The sequence below is a fragment of the Cibotium barometz genome, chromosome 24 (genome assembly GCF_041138505.1).
Source record: "Cibotium barometz isolate CiBa-2024 chromosome 24, ASM4113850v1, whole genome shotgun sequence".
Taxonomy (NCBI): Eukaryota; Viridiplantae; Streptophyta; class Polypodiopsida; order Cyatheales; family Cibotiaceae; genus Cibotium; species Cibotium barometz.
In genome coordinates this window covers 29221402-29246937 of record NC_141069.1, presented here as the reverse complement: position 1 = coordinate 29246937, position 25536 = coordinate 29221402, and the positions used below count along the sequence as shown (strand labels likewise).

General features: G+C 43.7%; 1 protein-coding gene across 6 annotated transcripts in view; it reads left to right on the top strand.

Moving 5' to 3' along the window:
* LOC147625139 (crinkler effector protein 8-like) overlaps positions 1 to 25536 on the top strand; it is a 35096-nt gene that overhangs the window by 5763 nt on the left and 3797 nt on the right. The window contains exons 1-2 of one of the 6 annotated variants that reach the window (XM_086818406.1): positions 3174 to 4292; positions 19864 to 19975. The exons of 3 other annotated variants lie outside the window; for them this stretch is intronic. The gene's annotated coding sequence lies outside the window, so the exon portion shown is untranslated. Of the gene's footprint in view, positions 1 to 3173; positions 4293 to 19863; positions 19976 to 25536 lie in introns of those variants that run through there. 2 more of the 6 variants (XM_086818404.1, XM_086818405.1) reach the window with 2 other exon arrangements.

Here is a 25536-nt window from a genome sequence, read left to right as displayed (position 1 = left end):
ATCCATTTCAAATTCACTGCCATACATGCAAGCATGCATCCACATACCTGCTTTGAGAGTGGATTAGTGGGAAGAGCGGTGAAGAGGCTAATGAAGATGAACTTGTGAGGCAAGAATCCTTGAAGCTGCATTTGCCCTACTAGGTGGAGGGCTTCAATGTGATGTCCATGCATAGCATGAGCTTTGATGGCGAAATTCCAAGCGAAGAGATCCAGCTGATGCATTCTGGCAAACAGGGAGTGCACCTCATCCAAGGCACCACAGCTGCCGTACACGTGCAAGAGAAGGTTGACCAGAAGCAGGCTTTGCTCGTGCCCATGTGTGATGACTTAGTCGTGGGCATGTCTGCCTTCCAGTAAAGCCTTCGTCTTCCACCGATGCCCTGTACTGCTTCAAATCACCATGAGCTTCTTTTCAAAGACTCTAACTGGTTGCAGCCATTAACTGGCACATAGTTTATTCATGTATTACAAATGAGCATTCCATGTGTACATATAATGCCATCATATGTGGCTTTCCTGAACAACGAGTAGAGCTTTAATCTCCATGTTCATACACTCAATTCTACAGCATTCTGCATTGGCATTCCTTTTATCCTTCTGATGTTTTGGGCTTTCTCTATGTCGAACCATTCATTCAGATTATCATTGCATACATTTAGCCCTGTTTTTCAAAGAGTTTCATTCAGATATTCCGACAATTAGAGTACAAAGAAGTGTCCACCTTTCCGGCATTCATAAGTTCTTGAGCATTCTAACTGTTTTGCAACTTGTAGGGAAGACCTCAAGTCAATACAAGCTCCTCACCTTCTTCAGCTATCAAAAAGGTCGAGTGTCGTAAGCCCTTGAGACAAAGGGTTAGCTTTAAGTCGCTACAAGCTCCTCTCTATCCTTGGTTATTGGAATAGATGAGTGTCATAGGCCCTTGAAGTGGCAGGAATGGATCAAGTCATTGCAAGCTCCTCTCCTTCCTCAGCTGTCGAGAAGGATGAGTGTCACAAGCCCTTGTTGCCCATTCTACAGTCCTAAGAGAGAACTACAAGTCTATACAAGCTCCTTGTTACCCCCTTCTCTTAGGGTGAACAAGTGTCATAAGCCCTTGTAATCCTTCTTCTTCCCTAATCCACCTGGGTCAAATGGTACCAACAAATCATACAGGCTCTGCTGCCTGTACCCTTAAGGAATACCCTCTAGATCATAGGCCATCAAGGTTTTCTGCCTCATACTTATGCTGAAATCATCACATACATAGTTCACGGGGATTTCACCACACTTTCACCCCAGCAATTTCACGTCGGGTTCACCAAAGATGTCGTGAAGTGTGCGGTCTAGCCGGGAACACACTGGGTGTCTGGCTGTGAGAGTAGTGGTTGAACTTCAAGGGGCATCACCTGCAGAAGCTTGATACATGGCTTTAGCACATGGTGTACAGGAGATCATTTGGTTTCAAACCTTTCTCAATGAAACTAACTTGCTCATCGTTGCTGTTTACATAGACGATCTCATTATCATCAGCAATCATATGCTTACCATCATGCAAAGCTTCAAAAACCTCATGTATGAGTAACCAAATCTGCAAGACTGATTTAGGCCCGATAACATACTGCATTGGCATCAATATTATTCATGACAGAGCACAACACACCCTCATCATGCACCAAGCCATTACATACAGCATATCCTTCATAAATATAACATGTATGAATGCACTCCTGACCCCAACACAAAGCTCCTCCCATACACCTTTCTGCTTGCTGCCGGCGGCTTTCCTCCTAGCTTTGGATGCACCTTGACGTGCTGTGTAGGCTCCACTCTCAGCCCCGCCTTCTCTCTGCTTTACGATGGCCGCCTCTCCTCTTTGCTTTGCTATTTGTTGTGCACCGTGATGCACTCTTTGCACTTGTTGCCCAGTGCAGAGACACCTCTCTCCTTGCTTTTGGGCCTGGTTGTGGTGCGCCTCTCCTCTCTATGGTCGACCAGCAGCCCTGGCTGCTTCCGTCCGCTGATTGCCTTATGGCCCTGGCTGGTCAATGTTTCTTTCCTTCCTACGTCGTGCCTTAGCTTGTGTGCCAAGAGCCGTATCCCACCTTGCCTTCTCTTTGCTTTTTGTCGACAGCTGCGCCCCAGCCTATCAGCGTCCAAGAAGCCCCTCTCAACCTTCAGCAAGCCCCTCCTCGTCTCTGCCCTCCTGTACAAATACCCAGCCCTCCAACTTCACGGCGGCTACCTCTCTTTTTCTCTGCAGCAGCCGCCGCCCACCTGAGAACCGCCTTCCTCCCTGTCATCAGAGAACTCTCTCCCTCTTGGATTCGGCGCTGCTCACTTCCGTCTGCAGAATTTCCCCACACTGTAACGCCAGTCCTTTATACACGAGGCGGCTCATACAATTGCAGACCTGCAGCTGCAACCTCTACTTGCGCTGACAGCACACGCCCAAGAGCATGCTCTCCACGCCTGCACCTTCTCTTCACACAGCGCCCGACTGCTCTTTACACGGAAGCCCCGCTTGTCCTCGCCAGCCTTCTCCTGGCCAACAACTCCCCTAGGCTTCTCTTGCAGAGCTGCGCCTCCTGGATATCCAGAATTTCCCGCAGATAAGGCGGGGATTTCCCCTTTTGGAATTACACGCCCTCCATTTTCCTTGCATTTTTCAAAGAGTTGATAAGCATCAACACTTAAGGCTCTTTACACCTTATTCTTCCCAAGGGGCTGTTCCCACACAAAGCATCCCAAGCTCGACAACATTGTATAGCCTCCCTTCTGACAGCTTGTTTAGGGTCATCCAGTGCATCCATAAAGCTCGTAAAACCCGACTCTCCGAAGAGGAAATACACGTGCATATGGTAGCCCTACAACTGCACCTGGATTTGTATTTTATGGCCTCACTTCCATGGTTTCACACCATAGACGTGCCATAGCACGACAACGTATGCCCAGTTTTACAGTGTATTAGAGAAAAGGTGATGCGTAGTGGATTTTGACCAATGACAGTGATACACTTTTTTGTCAGTTTTTGTTTTTTTGGGCAGCTTATCAGAGTTCTTTTTTACGCCAAAACTCGGTTTTTTCCTCTGATCTGGTTATCTGTTTATGGAGCTTCTTTGTTATTGAGTTCTTGTTGGGATGGCATCCTCATCCGAGAGCTCATTATTTAACATTGAGATGTTAGATGGCACCAATTTCCCATTCTGGAAGGAGCAGATCTACAGTGTGTTGTTGCAAAAGAAGTGGGCCAGGCCCCTAAAGAAACCAGAAGGTATGCCAGATATTGACTGGCAAGAGTTGGAAGAACTTGTCAGGTCTACCATTTTGCTGATCTTGTCAAAGAGCGATGTTAAGGATATGAGGATCAGTTTTGAGCTATGATAGAAGTTATGCGATCTGTACGAGAGAGAGTACAACTTCAAGTGTATTGGCTAAAATAGTTGGTTAATCTGAAGATGAAAGAAGGGACGTTCACATCCAGTCATCTTAATGAGTTCAACACTATTTTTAGCCAGCTCAGTGTGCAAGAAATCAAGTTTGATGATTCTGTGAAAGCATTATTCTTATTGGTTACACAACCAGAGAGGTGGGATACCTTCCATATAGTAAATCTGCACCAACTAGTGGTCTTACCTTTGCCAATGTTGAAAGTAGTTTGCTTATTGAAGAGGGAACCTTGACTATGCGTAGCAGTGATAATGCTCTCACTGTGAGAGGCAGATCTAGTGACAGGGGGAAATCAACTAAAAGGGGAAAGTCACGTAGTAAGTCACGCGGTCGAAATAATAAAGATGTTGAGTGCTATCATTGTCATAAGAAGGGGGATATGAAGAAGAATCGCCACATCTGGAGAAAGGAGAAAGGCAAAGAAAAAAAGCAGGAAGAAAGCAAGGACAAAGAGGATTCAAGTGTAAAGATTGAAGAGACCAATGCAGTCAGTGAGGATTTTGAAGATGGTGATATTCTTCTTACCTCGAGCTTGAATGGTGCACATTTGGTTGCTATAGATGATCTTGTTATACATGATTGGATTTTGGATTTAGAGGTGTCATTTCATGTTACTCTTCATAAGGAGTGGTTTACCACTTATGCCGACCTCAAAAACGACCATAAGATTTCATATAAAAAGGCATCTTTTGAATCATTTCACTCATCAGAAATGATTAGAAGCATTCAGAAGCAGGATCGACAAGTAGGGATTGCTTAGCCACAGTTGAGGGCAAGGAGGCCGCAGTTAGGGTGAAGCTTTCCAACAGTTTAGATCAGCAGAAGTCATCTCCAAATCAATTTGGATCAGCGTGTTATGAGGTATGTGTCCGGGTTCACATGCTAGATAGGGATTAACAGTAAAAGCACAGTGGTGTATCATGTTATGGAAGTACACATGTTTGTTCCGAGGTACACACGAGTTATTACTCCAAGAACTTGCCGAACACACACATAAACAAGAGTATGTCATGGTATTTTTCCATGACAGATTAACTTTCCAGTTATTTCTAATGACCATTGTTACTATGGTTTGATGGGCTATATACCTATTGAGCTTACATAGGATAAAGGAATAGTTGACCACACTTATACACTGACTACAGGGATTGTTTAGTGGAATCTAACTTTGCATGACAGCGTTGTTATGAGACTTCCTATCGTATGTAACTCTTTTTTACTTTACAGTAATCAAAGATATGATAATCCAGTTTTGTATCTGCAACAACAGGCGTGTGCTTAGAGATCCAACCTATCCCAAGTGTATAGGCCTATTTTTTCACCAAGAATTTTAATGAGTGCAGCTTCGGAAACAAGTTTAGTTTCCAAGATTTGATGGGTTTAGATAGATGATTCGACCAGGATGCTAGTTAGTGAAGTTCTTATTTATGTGTTTATGTGTGTAGATGTTGTCTATTCCGTGGACCGAGTTATGGTCCCTAGTCTCGATTAGAATTATACTTTTCGAGCAGTTGTTTCTTTAGCCATTAGCATTTATTAGTTATGATAGCCTGCGATAGATCCATAGACTGGTGTTTGTGGCAATCATGGCATGGAGTATGTGGTGTATTATGGTGGTATGGGACGCCATATTTACCACATGCTACAGGGTTATGCGAGATTATTTAGATTTCTTTTGGATTTTGTGCCTACTAACACAAGGCTATCGTATCATTATGAGCGATGAACATTGTCACGTGCACCACCTCTCGGTGCATGGTGACACGCTCACACAGGCGCCTAAGTGCAACAACAATTACTCGCATGAGCATTTTTAGGGTTTTCCCGCAGTTGTCGTACGCCACTCCGGAGAGTCTCCGAGTGAGCTACGTAGCATATGCATTTAGCAGCAAGTTTTGGAACTCGAATCTGAGTCCGAATGAGCAAGTTAGAGCACTTTCGAAAACCATTGAAATTGCATTAAAATTGAAGGCTTTAAAACATTAAATCAATTATTTGGAAGACAAACAAAAGTGAGTCGGCCAAGTTGATTTAGGCATATATAAGAAAGCCTTAGCCTAAGCATTATGAATCATCACGCAGAAGTGTGTTTTCACTTCATCACCCTCACGTGAAGAAGCAGCCCATGCACAAGCATCTCAATAGCCCGTGCTTCGCGCAATCTTGCAGCCCCGCATTCTCGTGCTCCGCGCACACGCAGTTTCAGCCCTAAAGCGCATCAGCGTTTTTGCAGATTTCAGCCTGAAAACGCAGCAGCGTTTTCAGCAGTGTACAACATACATAATCAAGCATTCGTAGGTTAGGTAGCCCTCAGGTTACCGTGTACATATCTCTCTCAGTCTCTCGCTCGCATTCTCACAGTCTGTTTCCGCACAGCAGAACACTCTGCGTTTTCACAGTGTGTTCGCAGTAGTCAAGTGGGCACCCGCCCCGGTGAAGAAGCAGCAACCATGAGTATATAACATGCACGCTCCTAAAAGGTGAATTTGGGCATGTGAATTCATTTAGGTATATATATATATGTTTCCTAGTTAAGAAGATTTGATCTTTCCTAGTGTGGAAAGAGACTATTGTTGTGTTCTTTATGTAGAGACTTTAATAGGAGATTTTGGGTTTTATCCTGAGAATTGGGTTTTTACCAAGAGCAGAGGACGCGAAGATTAAAATATGGTAGTCAAATGGCATATATTTTTTAGGGACAACTCTTTAGGGCAGTTGTTGCTGACCTTGGTTCATTTGACATTGATGTTTTTTTACTAGGATTTCATGCTCATGTGCTGTTTTTTGAGCAAGTTGATATCCTAATAGGATTGTCCTCAAGACTAATGGTTTCGACCAATAGTGGGTCATTTCTAGTGTTGCAAGTTGACAACTACTACTGAGTTTTTGTGAGCTCAGGAGTGAGCTCTTTGGGGAAGGAGTATATCATGTGCACGCTAGGGACATGTAGGCAGGCAAACTCGTGACTTTCTTGAGGCGCTTGAACCTAGCCACGATGTCGTAATCAGCCTCTTTCTTGAGGAATTCCTTTCGGAATGCCTGTTCAAAATCTGTCCATGTCACGCTGGCTGCGAGCAGAGTTATTTCCACTAGAGGAAAGCCTTACCAGATAAGCATCTGACTACCAATTGAATCTTTTATTCGGGTGAAACTGGAAGTGTACGAGTCACAGGTGCAACCAAGTGTCAACCACCTCCTCCTTCCTCCTCTTTTGCTTAATCTGAGAAGGGATCCGGAGTTATGTTCGGAGCAAAGGTAGAGGCTATATGCTTGAAACCCGATGAGAAATTATGCGATGAGAGTGTGGATTTGGTCGAGAAGAATATTTTGAATTGTGGTGATTTTGGCATCTAATGATGATGAAAGTGCAGGGACACCCGGTGTAACATAATCAACCTTCGCCAACTCGTCCGTGGGATTAGGGACTATGGTATCCGGGTTTGACTAAGCATCCCCACTTGCGAAAGCCATGCTTGGATGATATGCGTGCAGGAAAGGGAGAATTCTAGAGAGAGTGTGTCGCGAGAAAGGTTCGAAGAAGCTTGAGTTGTGGGATTTGCTCCTTCGGCACGTGGGAGAAACTAGAAGACAATGATGGATGTGCCCTCTTAAGCTGTCCTTGATTTGCTTTTTTTTTTTGAAGCTTTCAAAAGCCGTCTCTCTCTCTCTCTCTATCACTTGACTTGTTTCTCTTTTTTAATCTTATGGAATTTTGTACATTTGAACCAATGTAAACCATGAAAGTACATCTTCTTATGGCAACAAAGACCTATTCGTTAGCAAATTTGTGTGGCTCAACAAGTGACAGAAGATATTTCTCCCATGGTTCCTTGTGATATGATACAATGAACAGGACTCTCTTTTTGTGAGGGAGCATACACATTGAGATGTCACGTGCCCATTCATATGGGACACATGGACATACTACCCAAAGTAGAGTGAGCATCAACAAAATGTTAAAGCTAATTATTTCATGTCCAGATGTGTCCCTATTTTGGTCTAGGCCCTTGTTTGTGGGCTGGCCACCCTAATTTATTTTTGGTCTCTGTTTGGTATTTTTTCCCAGCCTTAGCTATTTTTAGCAAGTCGTATGCCTATTTTTTGAGGTCGTAATTATTTATTCCTTCCTACAAACTGGCCGACCCCTAGTTTGTGGACTATTTAAGCACAACCTCATTCCTCATTTTCGTCATCAAGTCAGTTGTGGAGCAAAGCCTTACAGAAGGATTCCCATGCGAGGCCTCTCTCTTGTAATCAAGTCTTCATAAAAAAAACTTGGCGTTTTCTCAGTCTCTCTCTCTCTCTCTCTCTCTCATTGTGCTGCTGTGTATGATCACTACATTTCATTTCCGTTGCCATCTTTGACATGGTATCAGAGCAGACATTGCTCAAGTGATCAGCGTTTTTGGCGTGCAAAACATCTCCTACCATCAGCGTTTTTGCAGAGGCTGCCTGCAGCAAGAAGACATCAGCGTATTCAGCAGAGGAGGCAGTAGAGCATCAATGTTTTTCAGCCGGAAGCAGGAGAAAACATTTGCGTTTTTTTTTTTTTGTGTTGTGCGGAAACATTTGCGTTTTTTTTTTCCTGCTGCATTCAGCAGCATTTTCAACCCTTTAGCGCGGCAAAACAGCAGCGTTTTCGGCATCAAGAGCGGAAAAACACCTGTGTTTTGCTTTGGCAAGTGGCGCGCGTCGTTCGGGACGGGTTCAACATGCAAAATCAGTGTTTTCTGTAGCGTTTTCAGCGAGTGAAACAGGCTGTCCAGCAGCGTTTTTGGCGAGTGACAGTGATCCAAAACACTTGCGTTTGTGGATCGGAGTGAGAGGAGCACATCGGCGATCGTTGCAATGGCTTCGGGCGATTCTACGACGAAGGGAAAGGCTCTGATCGAGGTTGATGAGGAAGATATTTTGCAAGAGTGGCTGGAGAGGAAGATACCGATTCTTCCTCAATTTTCGGAGAGTCGACAGTTGCAAGGGCAGGGTAACTACGGAATTTGGAAAGTGCTGATGGAGTGAGTACTAGAGACACATGATCTACTCATGCTGGTGTCTCTGGAGTGCCCTCAACCGGTGGTAAAGAGTGGAGAGGGATCGTCGTCATCGCCTTTCTCTTTACAACAGTCTGCGACGTCAAAGGAAGCTAATCAGTGGGATAGATTGAATGCTCGGATTCGATCTTTCATCTTCATAAATTGCACTCCATCCGTACTGGAGCACATAAAGAATATGACAGGAGCCAGGGAGATTTGGCTGCGTCTTGGATCGCTGTATAATCAGATGATCCCGATGAAGAGGATATCACTTGAGGTTCAGATGCGAACGCTCAAACCCTCTCAGTCACCTTCGATGCAGGACTATATCAATAAGCTTCTGTCCATGAAGCAAGATATTGTTGCGGCCGGGAAGGTGATATCATCTGAAGATATGGCTATTATTCTTTTGTGTCAGTTATCCGAAAATTACAGTGGCTTTTATTCTTCTTTGATCACGTCGGGGCAGATGACTGATCTTACGTGGGAGGATCTCGTTCTAATGATTCTGGATCAGGAGGATCGATTTGGGACCATGCACATGCAAGCATAGGAAGCTCCCTTACCAAGGAGTCATTCCTTGAGGAGAAAGGAGAGATAGAAGATATGCAAAACACATCAAATGCTCACATGCATGCTTGCTGTAATTTACTGCACATAACCAGAAATTTATACCTGAGCACCTTCCTATATTGGAATGGAGGCCTTTTTCGCGACGGAAATGCACCAAACTTGGTATATGTGTAGGGGAGGTAGTAAGGACTGCTTGGCTAATGTTCCTTGGCTGAAAATCAGCTTCTCCAAAGTGGATATGGGCTGAAAACAGAGAATTACAACCCCTCCTTCCTTGAGAAAACTCGGTATTGCTTCACTTCTTCGCGTTGGAAAGCTTCCAATAGCTAGGAGGGAGTGTTAGAAGCCTTGTTCTAGGTGAAAGGAGCATAAAGCTACCACATGCACCACAAGGGCTGATCTAAGAGCTTTAATGGAGAGCTTCAAGCTTGGTCTACTTGCTGCATTGGCTTCACACTTACCACACTCATCAACTTAGCCAAGAGAGAAGCGGGGAGAGCTCTTATATAGCCTCATGCATTAAAAAATGCGCCATTTTGCATGAAAGGAGGTGTGTGTGAGTTTTTATTAAGTGTGCCACTTGGCACACTTACTTTAAAACTTAATAACCATTCACTTTTCACTTTTAAAACTTTGTGCTTATTAATTAAAATGTGCACTTTTCATGCACATTGACACAACTCATGCATAATGATTTGACCCTACCGGTTTCACCATCACGAAACCTGAGTCTCAATACTTTAGGTGCACTGCTTTGGCATCACCTGTTCACACTTGTCCGGCCACTTGCCCTGTAAAGTGCAGCGGAAACAAGATGGTTGTTGGTCTAGATTTGGGTACACCTGCACTGTTAGCAACAAACGCAAGACAAGAGGAGAGAGATATTGAGGTTGAAGATCATTATGTACAAGGGGATAGTACAAAGCTGCTTTGGCCCTAAGGACCCTGAATGACTCTAGCACCCTGCCCTATGGCTAGCAGGCGTAGAATGACTTAGATTGAAGCCCACGCTACATTTAAATACCTCTTTAAGAGGTGAGTCGGCCAACTACAAACTCACGACTTCAAAAATGGATAAAAAGCGATTTATTGGCTTCTTCTGGGAATGGGAAAAAAGACCAAAAATATGGCTTTTCCCTTAGAAAATAAACCGATGCTGCGGGCTCTCCACTGCGGTGGAACAATGTCCATGTCCAATGATTTGGCACATGACATCCCCCCCGACTAATCTTGAAGAAAAGATTGCAGCATCTGCCTGATCGAAAATGTTTTCTTCACCTCCAAAAATGGTCCTCTTTCTGACTGCTGGTCCCTGGGATGCTGGAAATCCCCTGCTCTTGGTCCTTGAGGTGAAATTGGATCTGCTCCCTGGGCCTGAGCCTCCCAATTGTGGTATCCTGGTCGGTCCTTGACAGTCCCCCACCGTGACTATGGTATCCTGGCCTGTCCTCGACAGTCCCCACAGTCGATTGTGGTATACTGGTCCATCCTGGACTTCCCCCCACAGTCGGCTCCTGACTGGCTAATTGGAGTGGATCCCTGGCCTCGACCGCGAACGTAGACTTCCTCTGCTGCTACTGCTACTGCTGATGATGGAAGAAACACAGCCTAGGAGTATGGCCAATCTGCTGATGTAGTGCCCTGCTCCAAAATATGCAAAATGCTGATGAATGCCGGGGAAATGAACTGCTGAATGCGTCGGACAGCCATTGAATATGGGTGCTCCACAATTGAGACTCCTCCCGATGTGCTGACTGCAATGGGGAATGGGCAGACCGCGATGTGGTAGAGAACCTCCGAGTGGAAACTCCCAACTGATAGGCTGAACCGAACAAATGTAGAGGTAAACTCTGAGGATAGCCCTCTGATGTCAATAGATGTCGGCAAACAAATCGCAGAAGCAAAGAATGCGGCTGCTACTGTTCCTTCAAAAATGTGCTCTGCTGTAGCTATATCTGCTCTTCAGCTGGCTGAAATTGCAGGCTGTTTGGGCTGAGGCGGATGTACGAAAAACGCTGTGTATTGCCCCCAAAACGCTGCCATATGCCCTGGCCACTGGTTGGAAGAAACGCAGAAGAAAAAATTGCTGCCCTTGCTGGCTGAAAACGCAGATGTACTGCTGCCCTTCTTGCTGAGAGAAACGCAGGTGTGTTGCTCTCCTAAGGTGCAGGAAAAAACGCAGAAAATCTGCTGCTTGCTGGCTGCAAAACAAACGCACACCCCTTCCTTGCCTTGCAGAAAACGCTGATGAATTTGGCTGAATTGAAGGCGCCTCTACTGCAAGGAATCTGGACCCCTTATTGCTGGATCTGCTGGTGCTCCCCGAGGCTCAAACCAGAGCTCTGAATGTAAAGTGCAGCGGAAACAAGATGGTTGTTGGTCTAGATTTGGGTACACCTGCACTGTTAGCAACAAACGCAAGACAAGAGGAGAGAGATATTGAGGTTGAAGATCATTATGTACAAGGGGATATTACAAAGCTGCTTTGGCCCTAAGGACCCTGAATGACTCTAGCGCCCTGCCCTATGGCTAGCAGGCGTAGAATGACTTAGATTGAAGCCCACGCTACATTTAAATACCTCTTTAAGAGGTGAGTCGGCCAACTACAAACTCACGACTTCAAAAATGGATAAAAAGCGATTTATTGGCTTCTTCTGGGAATGGGAAAAAAGACCAAAAATATGGCTTTTCCCTTAGAAAATAAACCGATGCTGCGGGCTCTCCATTGCGGTGGAACAATGTCCATGTCCAATGATTTGGCACATGACATGCCCGGACACTTAAAGCAATTTATCAAAATCAAACCTTACCTTTTCCTAAGGTCTTTTGAACCTTAGAAATTGTGGTCTAAAGGACCCTATATTATTCCATGTGCTTGCAGTGACGTGCGTAAATTCCTAAGCCTGAAAAACAGAGGCTACTATTTATCCCTTTGTGGAGCCCTGATTTCCCAATCCTTGGGCACTCCAGGATAAATATCCATATCCTGCTAGGGTTTCTTCTAAGATGTATAAAAATTGACACATCTAGAAACACTAGAAACTACCTGCTAGGATCCCTTACTATGAAGTTCTAGTCGGCGTCCCGACACATCAAGGTCCTAGTTTTCTAATGCGCATAAAAATAACATTGAATAATTAATTACCAATTAATTATTTTATCCATCTAAAAACTGGGTAAATAATTTAGTTAAAAATTATTTACAAAAAGTCTGAAAGATTACAGCTGACAAGGGTGGGGAGTTCACCTCAAGTGAGATGCAGCGGTTCTGTGCAGAGAAAGACATACAGAGAGAGTTTGCTAATACAGGCACACCATCGAAGAACGGTTTAGTTGAAAGGAAGAACGGGGTAGTGGTGGAGATGGTGAGGATGATATTGGCCCATAGGAGTCTTCCGTAGCAGCTTTGGTCAGAAGGGGTTGCATGTGCGGTCCATATTCTCAATAGATCTCCTAGTGTAGCGGTTCCTTGGAAGACACCTTTTGAGGCCTACTTTGGACGCAAACCCAGTGTCTCTCATTTTCACATTTTTGGGTGTGATGCCTATGCATATGTTCCTAAGACTCGAGGGGGAAGATGGATTCCAAGACTCAGAAGCAGATCTTTGTGGGGTACAACTCCCATTTGACGGGATACAGGTTGTATGACCCCACTACGAAGGAGATTGTGGTCAGCAGAGATGTGGTATTTGATGAACAGAGTATTTCAGAGGGGTACAACCTCAGCCTCAGCAAGCTGAGAATACTTCGATGCTTGGTGATACAAGAGACAGTTGGTCGCCGGCACGTTCCCGTGCTAGCCATAGAGTTCCAATAGCGCCTACTCCTATTGTGGAGGTTTCAAAGGACTTGCTGGATCTAGAGCAGCCAATTGATGTCTATGAGGACGCCTCAGAGGATGTTGTGGAAGTTCAAGTTGATGGTGAGAGAGGGGGGTTTGAGCTTTACAAGCTACCTCAACTTGAGCTCGTCAGACTTTGCGGGATTCAGGCATTGAAGGTATTCCCCTGGAGTGGGAGGTACAGGATGGCCCGCGACGATCTCATCGAATTCGGGAGGAGGGTCATGTTGGTGAGTTTCTTCGTGTCAATTATGGATTGATGACCCGTGCTATATAGGACTGTGAGCCTACAGATGTAGGTCAAGCCCTCCAACAGGATGTTAGGAGGAAAGCGATGGAGCAGCAGATTGATGCCATTGAGAGGAATGGCGCATGGGAACTGGTATCCCGTCCAACAAAACGGAAGGTTATTGGGTTGAAATGGGTTTTCAAAGTTCTCTTGACAAGCATAAGGCTAGATTGGTAGCTAAAGGTTATGCTCAAAGGCAAGGAATTGATTATGATGATACATTTGCACCTACAACACGGATGGCGACTATCAGAACCACGCTTGCTGTTGCTAGCAAGAGGAGGTGGCCCGTGTACCAGATGGATGTCAAATCAGCCTTTTTGAATGGTGATCTTCACGAGGAGGTGACGTCGTTGGAGAGAAATCCGACCAACCTTCTAGTGGAGTATAAATATGTGGCATGGGCTATCATTTCTCTTATTTGTGCTTATGCCATAGGGCAAGGCAGGGTCACAATAGTAGGGTCCTTAGGGCCAAGTCTTGCACATGCATACATTCCATCCCCATCAGTATGTAGGCTACAATCCACTCTAATCTAAGCATCATAAATGAAAAACGCTAACTTCAATTCTCTCTCTCTCTCTCTCTCTCTCTCTTGGAGAAACCGGGGCTATATTATAATGTAATGAGTCCCATAGGCTGCAAAACACTATGGGCAGTACAAACCAGTGATACAAAAGAAGAACTAGATCAAGAGATCAAGGAGTCTAGTGTGAAGCATGACGAAAAAGCCAGTAAGGCACAACGTAGTGCTAGACCAAGATGCCTCTCAAAACTGAGAAGATCCCCCCCAAGCGCGGAGAAAAGCAAATCTCCTCTGCTGTGCAGCTCTAGAGTCTCCCTGTGCAGCATTTCATTGACTGCGAAGAGTATGTAGCGACTCTGACCAAATAATACGTAGGGTATCCTCTTGGGAGGAAGGCTCATGACTAAGAACATACATGCATCGAGCCTTCCAGATACACCACAAGGTTAGATAGACTCATGAGTTCAGACAAGTTCTGTTATAAAGTTTTTGACATGTATAATGTTAAAATTCTTTTTAAACTTCTTTATACCCTTGAGAACTTTTCTTGTATTGATCTTAATATTAGTGAGGAAAGATTTGTTTATTACTATCTTTACCTCTCCTGATCTTGACAAAATAGGATTAAGCTCTATTTTACGATCCCCTGAGGTTATAGAAGCGCTTCCCCCTTGTGTTAGAAAAGTTTGGAATCATCCTATAGTAGCCTTTAAATATGTTAAAACCTTGGGACAAAAAGCTTTCAATTATAGTGATACCGGGCGAAACTTGAAAGAGCACAAAAAATCAATTCTTAGAAGTGAATGCCCTTGTAGGAAGGTCAGCTTCTCTTCGTTTGTAGAAGAATCTTTAGGGCATGTGGTTATAATGGTTTTCTCAATTCTACCTTCTCCTACACTGAAAGATCTCTTTTGTAAAGGCACTAAATTTAGACTATCTTCTTCAATCGACTCTTGTCTTCTTCAGGCCATAGAAAAAGGCATATCTAGTTTTGTAGTCAAATTAGAAGATTCTTTAGGAGTTCAAGGCATTTTTTCTCATTGCATATGAGAAACGTACAAAATTGTATTCAAAGAGTACTTCCCTTGTCATGTCTCCCAGTGATTTACTTGCTCTTAAAAAATTTCATTGAGATTTTGTTATTTCCCACATGGACAAGTGTTCTAATAATTTTGTTTTTACTTATAAAAAGTTTTACTTAGAATGTTTGTTAGGTGAAATAAATTCCTCCTCTCAAACTTACTCTAGGTGTTCTCTTTCTTCTCAAGATGTTCTGTTGGAACATCAAGGCTTTTGTAAATCATTCGGTTTCAAATGCAACCCTACTTTGCCTTTTTTGTATGTTTCATAAGAATCCTATAAAACGTAGGTTTATAGTTGCTTCTTGCAATACTTCTCTTACGGATGTTTCTAAATGGCTTAGTCATTGCTTCAAAGCCATTCTTCCCAGTGTCCATGACCTTTGGAAAGATCTTAAGGATGCTGATGTGCCTACAAACTCAAGTTGGATCTTAAAAGACTCAGTAGGAGAAGTTCCTGTTTTGAAATTCTTGAACTCTTCTCGGAGTATCTCAGAAAAGTAGACTTGGAAGACTTACGAGTAAGGATTTAGATCACTTGTGACTAAAGTTTTTGACTACAGATTAGAAAGAGATAGATACAAGGCTTTACTAGTAGAAAAGCCAACCTTACATTTTGATTTTTCTTGGTTAAAAACCGAGTTGACTTAAGTGCTAGCCTCTATCATGGCTGTGTCAAAGATGGCAGCGGAAATGAACTGGACAAATGCAGCAACACTGGAGAGAGAGAGTGAAAACGCCAATGTTTTCTGATGAAGACTATGTACAAGATTGAAGAGAGAGAGACCTCGTGTGGTTGACCTTCAGTAAGGCTCTGCTCTTTGATTGACTCGATGAGAAAATGAGGAATGAGGCTGCGTATTAATATATATATATATATATATATATATATATATATATCTATGCATGCATGCATGCATGCATGCATGCATGTATGTATGTATGCATGCATGCATGCATGCATGCATGTATGGATGTATGTATGTATGTATGTATGTATATGCATGCATGCATGCATATATATATATATATATACGCAGCCTCATTCCTCATTTTCTCATCGAGTCAGTCAAAGAGCATAGCCTTACTGAAGGTCAACCACACGAGGTCTCTCTCTCTTGTACAGAGTGAAAACGCCAATGTTTTCTGATGAAGATTATGTACAAGAGAGAGAGACCTCGTGTGGTTGATCTTCAGTAAGGCTCTGCTCTTTGACTGACTCGATGAGAAAATGAGGTATGAGGCTGCGTATACATATATATATACATATATACATATATATATACATACATACATACATACATACATACATGCATGCATGCATGCATGCATGCATGCATACATAGATATATATATATATATATATATATATATATATATATATATATATATATATATATATATCTATATATATATATATATCTATGTATGCATGCATGCATGCATGCATGCATGCATGTATGTATGTATATATATATGTATATATGTATATATATATGTATATATATATATATGTATATATATCTATATATATATCTATATGTATATATATCTATATATATATCTATATATATATGTATATATATATGTATATATATATATGTATATATATATGTATATATATATATGTATATATATATGTATATATATATATATATATATAATACTCCACTAACTGGAATAAATAAATACGACCTCCAAAAATAGGTAGGGCTGGGGAAAAAATACCAGACAGACACCAAAAATACTACTGGGTGGCTAGCCCACAACCAAGGGCCTAGAACATAGTCACAAGGGAACGGAAACGCCTTGGGAACGGACGATTGTTTGGAACGGGAACATGAGGTGAATAATAGGGAACGGGAACGGGAACGCCACATCATCTTCAAAATGTGATGATAAATATGTCTTATACATGTGCAAATACTTAAGGAAAATGGAAAATTAATGAAAGAACCTCAAATAGACTACAGTAACTATAGATATGTTTTAAATGACACATTGTTCACTTACACTCTTTACTAACTTCTAAGGGGCAATTGGGAACGGGAGCGGGAACGACCATCTCTATGGAATGTGTTCTCTCATTCCAAAGGTATGGAATGGCGTTCCCTTGTGACTATGGCCTAGACCAACATGATGACACATCTTGACATGACAATACTAACTTTAACACCCCCTCTCAGATCCAAGATGTGGAAGCCAGACAACCTCACAAGTGCCGGCACACACTGCTCTATATTCAGCCTCTGTGGATGACAAAGCAACTGTAGGCTGCTTCTTACTGCTTCATGAACTAGCTCCCGAGCCAAGTGTAAAGCAATATCCTGTCGTAGATCTCCAGTTGTCAACATCCCCTACCGAGTCTGAATCTGTCAATCCCCTCAGGAACACCTCCTCATCTTCTGTCCGCCCGGCTGCATAGAAAATGCCACGATCCGGGGTGGCCTTGAGGTACCGCAACAGTCGGAAACTTGCTTGCCAATGAGTTTTCACGGACTGACTCATAAACCGTGTCAAGAGCCGTTCCGACAAGCTCGTCTTGATCTCCTCCAGAGATCCACCAAGCTCCCAGACCCCTGAAGCATCTATCAACTCATAGTCAAGAGCTGAATGCTTCTTACTTACAGTAGAGGCCACAAGAAGCTCTGGACGCTTCTGAGATATATCAATCCCCCTCTTTACTTGCGAACTTGTATTACATAGATCACACTCCGACTGGGAAGTAATCCTAATGTGGTCAAAACCACCATCAAAGCTGATGAGAGTATCCACAATGACCTTCCCAAGGCCACTCTCCCTGTGAATGTAGAATTGCAATCCTCCAACAGATCGGTGAAGTCTCTGTGCCAAGCAGTAACACATACCTCGGACCTGAGAAACACTCTATCCTCCATCGCATGTGCCATCAACTCATAGTAACACATACCTCGGACCTGAGTAAAAACTCTATCCTCCACCGCATGTGATATCAACCCATAGTTGACATTTAAATACTCTTGCAACCACTCACCAATTGATCTCTGAGAAACTGCAAAATCTCCCTCATCCGGTACATGTTGCTCATGCACCACAAGACCAAGATCCACAACAGTCAATGAAGAAGAAAGATAATGATCCATAGCCCTGGAGTCTACCACTCTGTACACCCCTTGCTGCTCAAAATCTCCCGACAGATAATGATCCATAGCCCTGGATTCTACCTCAGTGTACACCCCTTGCTGCTCAAAACCTGCATTAAAACACTTCTTGTAGAAATGTCTCGTCCTGCCACACTGGCAAGTCTTCTCCATCTGGTTGTCCTTCTTGTTCTTAACACCAGACTCCTGTCCGGTCAAGGCTGCCAAACCCCCTCTGCCTCAGGTGCTTGCAAAACCTAAGGTGCCTAAGGTTCATGAGCTGAGGAAGAACTGGAATCTTTCTCTCCAACCACTCTTGCAAAACATCATCATCATGGACCTTGATCGGAGCCTTTCCCTTCGTCGAAGCATCGCCCGAAGCCATTGCAACGATCGTCGCCGATGAACTCCTCTCCTCCCGATCCACAAACACAAAAGTTTTGGACCCCTTTCACGCGCCGAAATCGCTGCTGGACAGCCTGTTTCGCTCGCTGAAAACGCTGCAGAAATTGCTGATTTTGCGTGCCGAACTCGTGGCTTACAGCCTGCCGACACAAAACGCCAATGTTTTGTCGCTCCCAAAGCTGCTGGTTCGTTGCGCTGCAGGGTGGAAAACGCTGCTGTAATTTCTTGCGCAGCAGGAAAAAAACGCAAAATTTCCCTCCTGCTGCTTGCTGATGCAAAACCGATGATGTTTCCCTCCCCCTGGAGCTGAAAACGCTGCTGTTTTTCCCTGCTGCACGTGGCTGAAAACACTGATGCTCTTCCCCTCTTGTTGGAAAAACGCAGATGCCTCCCTCTTGCTCCTAAAGAAAACGCAAAAGCCTTTGCTGCTCTCCCGCGCTGAAAACGCTGATGCTCTTCGCCGGGGCAGCCTCTGCAAAACGCAAATGATCGCACGCCAAAAACGCAGATGTCCTTAGAGCACCAAATGCTCTGATACCATGTCAAAGATGGCAGCGGAAATGAACTGGACAAATGCAGCAACATTGGAGAGAGAGAGAGAGAGAGAGTGAAAACGCCAATGTTTTCTGATGAAGACTATGTACAAGAGAGAGAGACCTCGCGTAGTTGACCTTCAGTAAGGCTCTGCTCTTTGACTGACTCGATGAGAAAATGAGGAATGAGGCTGCGTATTAATACTCCACTAACTGGTGGGTCTGTGGGTTTGTAGGGTGGAATAAATAAATACAACCTCCAAAAATAGGTAGGGCTGGGGGAAAAATACCAGACAGACACCAAAAATACTACTGGGTGGCTAGCCCACAACCAAGGGCCTAGACCAAGATGATGACACATCTGGACATGACAATACTAACTTTAACAGGCTGAGTATGCCCATCACCTCCGGAAAGTGATAGAAACTCAGTTCGTTGGTTTTATTAAGTATGTTCTTATGAACTAACCTTATACAAACCTGCACCTACTCTTGGGCATTGATGACGTGAGTAGGGATGTCATAGCTTATTGTCCACGTCATGCATGATAGAGTCGATGAACCTACACTTCATGTTTGGACAAACATTGGAGGTAATGGTTGCACTTTTGATTTTTAGAGTTTAGCTTGATGTTTTACACTTGTTAATAAGTGCTCTAGGTCTAGATTGTTTAGTTCTTTGTATTGTTTTTTTCTTTTTAGGTTACGGTAGAGTATCTCAACACGGAAGTTTTAGTTCTTGTTAATGATGATGTGTATGCATGTTTTATTTTTAATATAATTAAAATAACAATAATAAAAAACATTTTTAAAATTTTTTATATGCTTTTAATTTTTAGTTTTTTTTTGGAAAGATTTCTTTAGTCAAGTATTGTCGTCCATTGTTTTGTTTGTTTGTGTTTTGTTATATTTGCTTTCAAATGCTTTCTATCAAACTCTAAATTGGTAAGTTCAGATTTTTCTGTGCTTATGAAGGTATATAAGTAGATAAGCCATCTGAATCATCTGGATCTGCCTCCTCTGTCTCTGTTGTAGCACTTTGACTCGTGCCAGCTCGAGCACTAGATCTCTATCTTGCTGCTGATGAAATGGTGGTGGCCTGCACTCGGACTTTGACTCTCGAATGGCTCGGTGTGGTGCAAATCAGGTGCATCGCCTTCTTGTACAACATTGCATAAATGTCTCACTCGTGTGATGGGATCTCTAGAATTGCCTTTACCTTCTCGATGTCAATCAAGTCGACATTCACTAGGCGAGGCTCAATGGCTTCATGGAGCGTTCTTCCTCGACTTTGATTTGGGCCATGCTTGGCATCAAGCTCTTATCGGCTTCTCTTCAAATTATTCACCAGGCGTGGGCACAGTTGGAATCTTGCAGTTTGGTCTGCAAGGTGGTGGGTAGCCGTCTTGGCACTGCCGAATTGCGAGATTTCATCCTTGCCAGCTTGATAGATCAGGATTTCAGGTTGGTGATGTGCTTTCCGTTGGGAAGCAATTGCTTCCGACTTCAATTCGAGTCCTCTTCACAGGCAGATTTGGTTTTAGAGACAGCGGTCCAGCCGCTTCGATGCTTACTTGGTCACAGACACGCGAGTTGCAGGCTGATTACATTGTAGAGGAGTATGCCATTGGCAGGGGTATTCTTGCTAGGAGGACAGAGATTGATACAGCCATTCCTGATCTTTGGGATCGTTCTATCAGGGGTCTGCATGAGATGCCAGAGCACATTGGTTGGGTATGTAGGTTTGGCGATGAGGGTACTCCCTCTCTGATTTGGAGCCGTCATTGCCATTTCTCTATGCTTTTTATTCCTGTGGGTGTTCCAGATACATTTGGGCATGTCAGACTACAGTACCATGGTTTGGGATGCCGCGAGGAGCTACGGCAGTACCCCATTAGAGTGGTTGGTTCGCACAGGAAAAGACGGGAGGTGGACCCGGATTTCCATATGGATATGGCCCCTAGTTGGAGACTTTGAATTTGGGAGGGACGGCCTCTCTCTCAGCTGTCTTGGGACCCAGGGGAGTGGCAGTGGCCTGCGGTGGACCCACGTGATGGGGACGTCCCTTTCTTTGCGTATACAGTGAGGATTGGGCGACATTGCCTGCTGCGTCAGTCCATGCACATACCATCTCGTCTGGGTACTTGGTTGCGTAGTGGTCTCTCCCATGCTTTCTTGACACAGTTTTGGACTTCTGTTTGGGGTTGGAGGATTCCCCGCAGGATTACCACATGCTTTTGGATGGCAGCTCGTGCAGGTCTTACAGTGGGCACTTGGGGCGCCATGATGGGACACGACCCTATTTGTATCCGCTGCGATCGGCAGGTTTTGGAGTCTCAGGCTCACTGCCTATGGTCTTGTACAGCCTCCTTTTCAGTGTGGAGGACAGTAGCTCTATTACTTAGCAGGGCAGGTGTGCATGCAGGTTTTCTTAGCTGGGGTACTGTATTGTGGCTTCTTCCTTGGCCAGGTCCGCATGGCCAGGTCCGCACTTGTTTTTTGAGGGAGAGGATGTAGATCCAGTTCTTATGCTCACAGCGACAGGGTATTCGAGGGGATGCCTCAGTATGATTCCTTCAGCGTCACGCCAGATGGAGCACTGACACAGAGATGAGGTGTTTACAGTGATTACTGCGACTGCGACGTGAAACATCTGGCGAACACGTTGCCTCCATGTTCTTAGTCGCACATTCTTTGACCAGCGACACTCTTGCTATGATTTGGGTAGATCTTGTCCGCTCATTGCGTTCCATGTATGACGCCTCCTGTGGACCATCTCGATCTGCTCAGGAGAGACGATGGATATTCATTTGACGATGGGGCCGTTTTACACTTTTTTTCAGGATGGTTGATGGACATGCCAGATGGGAGTACTCCCCCCCGCAGTGGTTCATACTTCATACATCACATCCACTACCATGATTTAGGACTGCCATTTTTTAGGGCTTTCACTGATGGTTATAGTTTGTATGCCCCTTGAGGAGGCCACCACTGACACTCTTGGGGATTTTCCATACTCAGTAATATAGATCTTTGCTTCCGAGAGAGAGAGAGAGAGAGAGAGAGAGAGAGAGAGTTCAGGCCTGGAATGGCTCGACTAGTAGGTTTTGCGGATGCCTCGTTCGATGTAGACACTCGCAGGGACATTGTAGATCTGACAGCAACTCTTGCGTCCAGAGGTGTCATTGGAAGATTAGTTGGACATTCAGCTCGTAAATGTTCTATCAGAGATTGGGTTCAGTATGTCCTCAGCCCCTCAGAGCGTCTAGAGAGCATTATTCCGCTAGGTAGGGGCTTGTTTATTATGATTTTCCTCTCCACAGAAGGGGCTCACTCTCTCGCTGCTAGGTCCTCTCCCTATTCAACACCGGATTTTGTTTGGCATCCCTTGGTATGTGGATTTTGAGGTTTCCACCTTTGATGACAGGCATCAGGTTCCCAGGTTACCAGTGAAGTTATCCTTTCCAGAGTTACCGGCACAGTTTAGGGTTGCTTGAGTGCTTTAGAGTTTTGGTTCTCAGGTTCCCAGGTTACCAATGAAGTTATCCTTTCCAGAGTTACCGGCGCAGTTCAGGGTTGCTTCAGTGCTTTAGAGTTTTGGTTCTATCTTTGGCTTCCCTTTCTCGAGCTCTGCAGATGTGGGATCGTCTGTTCCTTCCATCAGGGTGGCCACTCCTCTTGCTCAGGTGTTTCCTGCTTCTATCTCTTATGAGTGGGAGGGTGTTATCAGAGATCAGAGGTTGGCAGACAAAATCAATTTTTTCTTGTTTGGCTTTGGGTCATCTCGCGAGGGATTGCCCTAAAGCTCCCGTCGCAGTTTTCAGAGACAGCAGCTGAGCCAGTAGAATATAGAGCCTGCTGCTCAGGATAGAGGTTGTGCTAGTCAGGGCACTATTCATCGACAACAGCGGCAGCGGCAGCACCCTCCTACACTTGTCATGGCAGTATCTCCCTCAGAGCTTGACATACCTCCAGGGGATTGACAGTCGGTGACTCAGCCTGTAGGCCCATCAGTGTTGCGGGATCCCGAGCCTGCCTTGTCTGTTTCGGTTGTTGAGGAGACCCGTGTAGAGTCTATTGTCACTGTTCTTTCTCAAGTTGACAGGGGTTAGTTTCGAGTTCCTCCTCTTCCTGTGTTACTAGAGGATTTCTTCAGAGATGGGCCTTGGAGGTTTCCACACTAGCAGATTAGGGGAGGACAGCTCTTGTGCGACATTATTCTCCTGCAGGACTCTACGAGGAGGGGCCCACACTTTCTTGGCTGCAGTGTCGGTCCCTTTCACAGGTTTACTTTTGATCCAGAGTATATGGGGAGTGCCACTTGGGACCCTGAGATGATATCAGATGCCCTTTATCTTTAGGTTCAGGAGAGGCTGGAGGATGTAGTTGGTGATACAGCCAGTGAGCTTTTGGCTGACTTTGATTTGGGGATTGGGAGGTTGGTTTGGAGAGATTCACTTACAGCTTGGCTCCTCCCTGTTACATTTATCTTGGACAGAGATAAATTATTAGATTGCTAGGCTAATGATAGTGTGCTAAGCTATGGCTCTGCAGTCGGTACGCGTGCACAGAGAGAGAGAGAGAGAGAGAGAGAGAGAGAGAGAGAGAGCCTCCCCTGTCTTTCTCGACACACCCCTTAACCCACGTGGGTTTCCTCTAAATTCTAATGCTTATTAGCATTTGTTCCCACGCGGGGCCGAATTCCCATCAATAGCATAACATTTCCTCCCCCTTAAGAAATGTTTTCGTCCTCGAAAACATGATTGGAAAGTTGTATGTTAAAGGTGGGAAATCTTTTATGAATAATGCTTACTCGCTCCCAGGTTGAACTCTCTTCAGCACAATCCTTCCACTTATCTAAACACTCTTTATAAATTGTATTTCTAGTTCTCTCTTCTCTAGTGTCTAGTATTTTTTCTGGCTCATGTGGAAGAGATTGAGTACCTATGAGTACACTATTTGATCCTCTTGAATAAGATTATCAGATTGACCCAATTTTCTTTTGAGTCTACTAACGTGCAATACTGGATGTATGCCACTTGTTCTTGGTAATTGGAGTTTGTAAGCCATATCTCCAACTCTCTTTAGTATTGTGAAAGGTCCACAATACCTCCTTGGTGATAACTTTGGACATGGTCCCGTCTTCATGGTTTCAGACTTCTCTTGTACCCTCAAATAAACTTGCTCCCCTTCCTCAAAGTTAAGAGGCCTTCTATGTGGGTCAGTATATGTTCTTGCTCTATCTTGAGCCCTCTTAATACTGTCTTTAGCAAGTTTAAGCATTTCATTCCTATCTTCTAAAAAGTCTTTAGTTGCTTGTACTCTTTCCTTTTGCAGTCCTACTGCATAAGGAGCTCTAGGCTGAAATCCATACATTAACATAAATGGACTATATCCAGTGGAAGAGTGCTTGGCACTATTATATGCAAACTCTACTATAGGTAAGTACTCTTCCCAATTAGTTTGTTGTTCACTAACATATGCTCGTAGCATATCTTCTAGGATTTGATTAACCCTTTCAGTCTGACCATCAGTTTGAGGATGTTCAGCTGTACTCATGCTAAGTTCAGTATCCAACCTTTTAAACACAGCTCTCCAAAAGTGGCTATCGAATTTTCTATCTCTATCGATACAACGTCTGTTGGTAAGCCATATAATCTATAGAGGTTCTCTACAAATAATCTAGCCAATTCAGGGGTTTTAACATCAGATTTAGTTGGTATAAACCTAGCCATCTTGGTTAATTTATCCACTATTACCCAGACAGAGTCGTACCCCCTTTGCGTTCTAGGTAAGCTTACTATAAAGTCCATGGAGATATTCTTCCCATTCTTCCCAGTGTCCATGACCTTTGGAAAGATCTTAAGGATGCTGATGTGCCTACAAACTCAAGGGTGGATCTTAAAAGACTCAGTAGGAGTAGTTCCTGTTTTGAAATTCTTGAACTCTTCTCGGAGTATCTCAGAAAAGTAGACTTGGAAGACTTACGAGTAAGGATTTAGATCACTTGTGACTAAAGTTTTTGACTACAAATTAGAAAGAGATAGATACAAGGCTTTACTAGTAGAAAAGTCAGCCTTACATTTTAATTTTTCTTGGTTAAAAACCGAGCTGACTTAGAATAGTTTTAAGTGCTAGACTCTATCATGGCTGAGTATGCCCATCACCTCCGGAAAGTGATAGAAACTCAGTTCGTTGGTTTTATTAAGTATTGGTTTTATTAAGTATGTTCTTATGAACTAACCTCATACAAACCTTCACCTACTCTTGGGCACTGATGACGTGAGTAGGGATGTCATAGCTTATTGTCCACGCTATGCATGATAGAGTTGATGAACCTACACTTCATGTTTGGACAAACATTGGAGGTAATGGTTGCACCTTTGAGCCCTAGTCTTTTTAAAGTTTAGCTTGATGTTTTACACTTGTTGGTAAGTGCTCTAGGTCTAGATTGTTTAGTTCTTTGTATTGTTTTCTTCTTTTTAGGTTACGGTAGAGTATCTCAACACGGAAGTTTCAGTTCTTGTTAATGATGATGTGTGTGCATGTTTTATGTTTAATATAATTAAAATAACAATAATAAAAAACATTTTTAATTTTTTTTATATGGTTTTAATTTTTAGTTTTTAGTTTTTTTTTTGGAAAGATTTCTTTAGTCAAGTATTGTTGTCTTTTGTTTTGTTATATTTGCTTTCAAATGCTTTCTAT